This window comes from Sorghum bicolor, chromosome 4 (assembly GCF_000003195.3).
Source record: "Sorghum bicolor cultivar BTx623 chromosome 4, Sorghum_bicolor_NCBIv3, whole genome shotgun sequence".
NCBI lineage: Eukaryota > Viridiplantae > Streptophyta > Magnoliopsida > Poales > Poaceae > Sorghum > Sorghum bicolor.
The window spans coordinates 38,065,780-38,074,768 of NC_012873.2; positions in this window are offsets into that span (position 1 = coordinate 38,065,780).

Consider the following 8,989-nt stretch of genomic DNA (forward strand, 5'->3'; position numbering starts at 1 on the left):
TGACATCTATAGATGATCTTCCATCATTACTCAGTGGTGCCCTTATCTTGAGTAAGCCATTAGTGCATAATCGGAAGAGGTATGGCTCATCCCATATATGTGAAGGACTTTCTGGAATAAGCTTCTTCATGTATGCTCTGTGCGGTACATACCCTGAAACCATAAAATTAACGATATTTGCATCACAGGGTTTAGACCTGTTAATCCCGTAGAGCATGTCGTACCGGCGTCAATCATTGATCGGGTTCTCCAGCGGATTCTTAAAATACATTGTAGACAGGTGATATGCAGCAGAATTTTGGACTCTGGTGTGATACTTTATTTATAATTCAAAGAATTGGGCAAATGCGGTCGTTTGCTTCAGTGGGCGTGTAGCGTTCTCACTTAACCCCCCAGTCATGGGAAGCGTGATAGGGAACAAGCATCCGTCCTGTCGTTCTTTTTGCAGCCTTCCCCACCAAACAAGCCAGAACGTGGCAGGACCCAGGGAGTGGGTCGGAACGTCCAATCAAGAAACCCCTCGAGATGCCCAAGGTCAGCGCTCTGGCCAGCGAGGCGTTACACGACACCTAACCCTTGAGTAGGCGTGTTTCCTTCCTAGGGAAGGGTCGGACGATGAATGACAGCACCTCAACCACTCCGACGTAGCTGTTACCACGACGTACAAGCGTGTGCAACAGATAAACCAGTCTAGGACGGTGCATAGGAGCGGAATTCAGGGGCACGCGTAATCATCATCAGAGTACAAGACAAGACGGCTCGAGGCCACGCCGGTACGGAGGCCTCGAGTAGGTCAGCACGCCATACCTCTATCGACCCCTACTCTGTCGCCTATACATGTACCCTAGACCTCTCCTTGGAACTATAAAAGGGGTGGCCCAGGAGCGGATACCGGACACGCGACACAACATAAGACATACGTAGTAGAGCAACCTTACTCCATCTCAGTTCATACCACGCCTGTATTCACCCCTGTACAAGCACTTAGGTGCAAGATAATACAAACTCTCCTCCCCCGCTGGACGTAGGGCCTTCTCTTGCCCGAACCAGGATAAATATTTGTGTCTTTTCTTGCATCACCATCTCGAAAGGGGAGCACGCATACAAGTTTCACTCGTTGGTGTAACCCCCCGGGGGGAAAACACCGACAGTTAGGGTCAGTAAAATAGCGGCGTACCTTCTCTGAGGGGAAGTGCATATGGACTTCTCCAGTTCCAATGTAGATGATTGCTTTAACGGTGCTGAGGAACGGTCTTCCAAGGATGATGGGTGGATCATATTCGTCTTCTCCCATGTCAATAACCTGAAAGTCTGTGTAGACAAAATGATCGTCTATTTTGACTCGGACATCAGTTACTGTTCCTTTAACCTCTTGAATTGTCTGATCTGCCATCTGGAGCTGAATGTATGTTGGTTTTAGGGGCATGGTTCTGAACAAGAGCCGATAGGTGACTGCGGCCATTATGTTGACGCCCGATCCGGTGTCGCAAAACGTCTTGTAGAAGTTCTATCCATTTATAGAGCAATAGATGCTTGGCATTCATGGGTCATCCTTCTTGGTCAGAAATGGTGACTTAAGTTGATGATCTTGACCTCGTTGAACTGCAGTGACCATCTTAGCTGACTTGGTCCACACTTGCTTGTTCTTGTTCCTCCTGTTGGTCCTCTTCCTTGGTTCATTGTGTAGTCTTGTTCTTGAAGGAAAACGTCTCCTTTCTCCCATTCATGTAGAAACTGATCTTGGCAGCACTAGCGTAGATGACAGCTCCCGAGGTGTTTAAAAATGGCCTCCCTAGGATGATGGGTGCCCTCTCATCATTACCTGTCTCTATCACGACGAAGTCTGCTGGGGCATACAAGGTACCAACTCGGACACATAGGTTCTTCAATATTCCCTTTGGAAAACTTAACGCCTGATCTACAAACTACAAACACATGGTTGTTTCTAGTAAAGGATATGTAAAGATTTTTTCATAGAGTACCCTGGGCATAATGTTGACACTAGCGTCAAAGTCCCAGAGTGCTTCTGGGAAGTCCACCATGCCGATGGAGATCGGGATGACCGGGCATCCTGGATCGCTTCTCTTGACCGACAGAAGGTCAGTAGTAACTTCAGTGACGGGGTTACTCCAGCATTTACCTGCATCAAACATGTCTACAAGATTTTGCAGATTCTAATCCTTCCGGTTGTGATGGTATACCGAGGTTAGTAGCAGGAACAGCAATAGCTATTTGATTTAACTGAGATTCAATCATTTTATTAAAGCTAATTTGATTTTTGATGGCAGTAGAGAAATTATCCATTCTATTATTTATATTTTCTAGCATTTTATCATTAGATGCCAATTTCTTAGATAGATTATCCATTAGCTTTCCTTGATTAGACACTAGCTCTCTCAGAGGTGGAAAATTATTATTATTATTGTAAGAATTGTTACCTTGATAATTACCTGAGTAGTTAGGCCTCTGTTGATTCCAACCTTAATTTTGTTGAGGACGGTTGTAGTAGTAGTAGTTGTTGTTGTTGATGTAGTTCACATCCTCAAGCTCTCAGGGCAGTGGTTGCCTGAGTGTCCAGTATCTCTACACTCCTCACAAGTCATGTGTGAGTCGTAGATGTCCATAACTTCCTTCTTATTTCCAACTTTATCATCGAGCTTCTTCATGAGTAGGTCTAGCTTTGCAGATAGCATGTCTACCTCCTGGAGCTGATGCATACCTACACCTTTCTTGCGTGTCTGGGTCCTTTCTTCATTCCAGCCTTGGTTGGACGCCATCTTCTCCACAAGAGCTGTGCCTTGTGGTATGGTGAGTGATAAGAATGCTCCTGCAGCATCCATGATAAAACGTCTGCATTAGTAACCAACTCACCATTCCATGATGGGGACATTCTAGGATGTAATCTTGGAAGCGCTCCCATGCTTCTGGAATAGATTCATCATGTTGTTGCTGAAAACTTGTAATCTTCCCACAAAGAGCATTGGTCTTGCCCATGAGAAAGAACTTAGCTAGAAAGTTCGTGGAGTAGAGTGCCCACGTAGTATTCTTCTCCTTTGTAGCGTAGAACCACTGCTTCGCTCTTCCTAACAGTGAGAATGGGAAGAGGCGAAGTAGTATAGCATCTCTGGGGACTCATGATGTGGGGAATGTGCTGCAAATCTCCAAAAAGTGTTGGAGATGAGCACTAGCATCTTCATGTGCCTTCCCACAGAACTGGTTGGATTGCACCATGTTGATAAGTCCAGGCTTGAGCTCAAAGTTGCCATCGATCTCTGCAGCAGGTCCAGTACGGATGTTGTCCGTAGTGGGAGCTGAGAACTCGCGGATTGATTTGTTCACCATGGCTTCGAATTCTGAAGACAAGTTCCTGTGATCTTCTTGATTGGATGAAGCTTCTTGCTAAAGTGTTGATGATCTCTTGTTGAGCTTGGCTCTTGTTTTTTTGAATAATGCTTCGGGATTGTCAACAAAATTTCCTGGAAGATGTCTTCTATTCATACATTACCCTGCATAAGATAAAATAGAAAAATATCAGGGTAAAACTGTATGAAAGAATTGATAAGCTCAATCATATTAGTGATGCGAATGATAACTCAAAATCCTATATCCATTCCTGATTAGTAATCAACCTTCCCCGGCAACGGCGCCAAAAATGCTTGTTGGGTATTCTTAACATCACTACCAAAAGTAGACTTAATTTTCTAATTCTGATAACGATGCCAAAAATGCCAAACCTGTCCCTCATACCACTTAAGCCAAGTTGTCATCCCCAGCATGACATGATAGACGCGGTATTGAAATATGCAATTGCTCATCTAAAATAAATAATGAATGGGATCTGCAAGCGCACAGATTAATACCGATGTAGCATTTTAACCGGGAAGTATTCCAGGTATCGTTATTTATATTTTTACCACTGGGAAGGGATTAGTAATCATCAATGTTGATTATAGAATAGAATATGAGATGGAGTATCTATCATTGCATGTATAATTGAGAACATTTGTCTAATTCTTTCATACAGGGATAAGTGTCACATAAAGGATGTATAAAGTAATGAATAGTGACAAAGATAATTATTCTGATCAGCATAACTTAGCCACATATAAATATGACAAGCACCTCAATTAGATATTCTAGAAAGTCATTAGCATGGTATTAGAACGAACTACAAGAATATTTACTAAGTTATTCTTAACTATACAGTCTAGCATTATCATAGTTAGTGGAAGCATACTTAGCAATCATTGCGAGACAGGACTACGCCCATGCATAGTGATATTATCAAGGTAAATGAGAAACATAGCAATTACTCCCCTGTAATAATATTGCTCTGCCAGCCCAATACACGAGAGGAGGACTATATAAGAATCAATGAAGTTGTCACTATCACGAACTACCCCACGATCTGGCATATTGGGTACAATCGCAGATAAATACGGTATAAGCACCATGCCAACACAATATCTATCATTTACCCATGGATCCGATGGATAAACGCTATACGATCCTAAACATATATATAAATCCAATCTAACTAAGCCAAGTATATAACTATGATAAACTAAGAACAATATAATCTTGAATATAAACAAGTAGAGCAAAGTCATAAGCAGTATATTGAAGTAGAACAAAATCATTTTCATAATATTGAAGAACAAAGATGAACAATTAGAAGAACAATTAGAGAATTACCAAGAATCCTCTTGACAGATCCGGAAACCAATCGAAGATTGACTCCTTCTAGTTCTAATCCTATGTAGCTATGCTAATCTAGATGTCTAATTGATGTGGTGGCTCTAGGCTTGATCAGAGGCTTCTTCTCCCTTGAGAATAATGAATTAGGGTTGAGAGGCTCTCTCCTCCAGGGGCCAGGGGGTCTGATTTTATAGTCCCTCCAAGTGAATATGGGCCATCGGATCAAACCGACATTGATTGAACGGTTATCCTTGATCCTTTAGGTCGGTGGAGCTTGATCCCGAAAGAGTGTCCTGATTGGACTCCAACAGGGGGCGAGTGCCCTGGTCTCCTAGGCGGGCGCCCAGGGTAAGGCTCCGTTTGGCCTCCGCTTCCTTCCCGTGGCTTCTGGAGTCTTCTAGATGTAAGATAATTGCGCGGCACGTTGATATCTCTATGTAATCCCGACTTGTGGGCCTTTCTTCCGTATTTCCTGATAACCAGAAATAGACAAACACCAAAAACTCGTGGAATTCTGTCAAATAAAACCCTAAGTCTAAATGTTGATTTCATTTGGATCCTTTTCTTTGTTTATTTGATAATTAAATTTGATACTTAAGGACCGTCAACAACAGTCATACTACAAAAGATCCTCATAGGTGAACTTCCAACTACACACTACACTCCAGGCTCGTCGTCCGAGTCAGCGTCGAAGATCGCCTCTCCATCCTCGTCGCTAACCGGCTCAAGCTCCTCGTCCTCCACGTCCTCGTGCAAAGGTGGTGCAGCCGCGGCCGGTCTATCTACCTCCATAACATCATCATCGGCCACGATCACCTGAGATCCCACCTCTGGATACACAGGTACAGGGCGAGGAATAGGGTGTAGCAAGTTGTTGAGACGGTGAATCTCCACAAGACTAGCATCTATCTGATCCTGCAGATAGTTCTCCCGCTCAAGTGACTGGATCCAGTGCATCTCCCATGCCCGGCGCCTGTTCTACGACACACGAGTGATCTGCACCAAGCGCTCCTGCACGGTCTCCTTCTCTCTAGCCAACTGACTCATCTGATCCTGCTTGTGATCTCTCTCTCTTATGGCCTTCACCCACTGTTGCCTACGGTACTCCGCAATGTCTTCCCAGTCATTGCGGTCCTTCTAGGCTTGCCTTAGGAGTTTAGCTTGCTTGCGAAACTTGCGAGCACACTTTTCAGCCTTCTGTTGCATCTCCTGAGCCTGGCGAACAGCCGCCATCACCTGTGCATAGGTGTCCTCTCGCTGGCTGAATAGCTTGAGCACAGCCATCATAGCACTTATAGCAGGACTGGAGCTCTCAGCTCGCTCCCCTCGGCCTCGTACCAACGCACATCCATCAGCCTGCTTCCACTCCGCTGTTGCTGGGTCAGCATGTGGAATGGAGGCCGGTGGCCCTCCTATCAGCTCGTCACCAAACCTCTGATAGATTTTGAGCAAGATAGCATGGGCTGCAACCTGAGCTGCTTCCCATGGAGTCTGCCCATCTGAATTGCAGGTCCAACCAGTCCATGCAGGCCTGCCCCCATGTGGTGGGACAACTCCCTACACAGCGAACCACTGCAAGTCTCGTATCATATCCACCTCCCACCAAGAATACTGAGGTGAATCAGTATACCCCACTGACTGCAGCACCCTCCACAACAAAGTAGGAGTGCCAAACTCGCTCAGAAAGGTGTCACTAGGGAGAGGTGAAGCGGGCTCGTTCATCTGTGGAAAGGAATAACCATGGGTAAGAGAGAATTAATTTTAAGCAACATTTATTTAAATAAAAGGGATGATATTGTAAGGGAAGAAGTAGGCAGAATGTATGTATGAATGCGACATGATGCATGCACGAGCCGTACGTCCTCATAAACTTAGAAAATTAATATTCTAACGGATATACGGTGGCATACATTCATCTCTCGGTACGATAACTATCGTTTTAAACATGCGCTGTTAGAGTACCTGTAGAAAACTTCATTGCAACCCAACAGTTCCCAATATCTCACTCAAGAAAGCAGTAAACTAAGTGCACATTGCTTATACATACCCAACATGCACAAACAATGACACCACAGCTACCCGAGAAATTAAATGCTCCCCAATTAAGTTTCTTTCGTGTTTCCATGGTTTGACATGTAACTGCTCCAGAAAACCACCGCGAATACTCCCCTAGACCGCCGTTTGGATGATCATGCTCTCACAGCTCACACTTACCAGAGCGTAGGTGCGACGTTGCATAATTTAAATCTAGCGACACATGTGGCTAGTACACATATGAAGGCTACCTCTACCATTAGACCACAGGGTAGCACAGTGCGGTCATCACACATCCATACCTGAGTACTACCGGAGATGCATAAATAAAAACCCCCAAGTCAGTACTTAAATAGCCACGTAGAGTCCTTATATGGGCAAGGAGGATTCGACCACTGGCATAACTTACGTATTGATTTTCACAATTTATTTAAAAAACTCATTTGCTTTTAAATACACAAACGCTGCATTTATAATGTTGAACTTGCTCTGATGCCAGCTGTCACAGAACCGACCAAATTATAAGATTTCAAGTGTAGAAATGATCAACTAGCAATCAAGTTTCCATACTTGAGCCCATATAATCCCGGTAGTCAAGTGAAATCACGAAGGACTTCAAACCAACTTGCAACAAACCAAGATCGTAATAGTTCAACATAATATAGCGAATGTTACATAGTCATTCATTGCCGTCAATGCGGCACCACATCGGAGCTACTTAGTTATTACAACACAAGTTTGCAGTAGCGGAAGCAAAATAGTTTACAACACACATTCCAAAGTTCTTGTTATTGCCAGAGTCTCATGCCATCCATCAAAAGCAACAGGTACGAAGTAGTTAGAGAACCGTGCCCGACGGTTTAGTCCTCATCCCTAGCGGGATGGAGACAGGTCTTGCAGAAGCCATCATAAAAGATATCATCTGCAACAGGTGGGAATAAACCCTGAGTACGAGGATGTACTCAGCTAGACTTACCCGTCTAGTAAATCATAAAAAGACATCAAGGATCATGCAAGGCTAAGTATAACGTGTAGCTAGCTTGACTCAACATTTGCCAAAAGCCTAAGTGATTATTGTTGACGGTCCTTAAGTACCAAATATTATCATCAAATAAATAAAGAAAAGGATCCCAATACAACCAACACCCAAACTTAGGGTTTTATCTGACAGAATTCCACGAGTTTTGGTGTTTGTCTATTTCTGCATGGGGTTATCAGGAAATATGGAGAAAAGACCCACATGTCGGGTTTACATAGAGATATTAACGTGCCGCGCAATTTTCTATCATCTAGATGACTCCAGAAGCCACGGGAACAAACGGGAAGGCGATCGGGCCCGGGGGCACGGCGTCCGCCCTCCCCCCTAGGGCGCCCGCCCTGAGTTAAAGTCCAATCAGGACCCGTCTCGCGGATTACGCTCCACCAACCTAAAGGATCAAGGATAACCATTCAATCAATGTCGGTTTGATCCGACTGCCCAAATTCACTTGCGGGGACTATATAAGCAGACCCCCTGGCCCCTGGAGGAGAACAAGTTCATTGTAGAGTTGAGAGGTGCCCTCGAAGGATAACCTTTCCTCTACATGGACAGGGCAAAAGCTAGGGTTTGGAGATGAGAGCTCTCCTCTCATCTCTAAACTAGAGTAGATCTAGATAGTAGCGAGATGGAGAGCAGGGGAGGATTGGAGGAGAGGCTGGCCTGTCGGTTCTTCCTCCGGTTGTACTTCGCCATGATCAAGCTCTAATCAAGCTTGCTCATGGGATGACTCTGGTAATCTACTTCTATTTCATTATGCAATTACTATTCATGTATGTTCTGGTTCACAACTCTTTTGAGTACCTTTAATCTATAGGACCCTATAGGTTAGAGTTGTAGTATAGGTGTAAGCGTGGTGCTTAGACCTAGATTACTTGTGGATATCCCCTGTCTAGCTGGATCGTGTGGTAGGCCACGTAGGTGACAGTTACGTTGGTCCCCTGTAGTCCACCTCCTATTAGCAAGACGGGTAGGGTTTATCGGCCTATGGATAAGCATCCTTTGTGGTGTATTCTTATCATGTGGTTCGTCCCAGACATAGACATACCCCTTTGAAGTAGAGAAACCATAGTTATCCTCTCTATTCTCCTACCATCGCCCATATACTAGATTGCTCTACTCTCTATTCCCATATTATCACCCATTGCTATCTTACCTTTAATATTTTTCTTATTCAATTCTACCATCTTTCCTATTTACACTTACCTATCTATCTAGGTT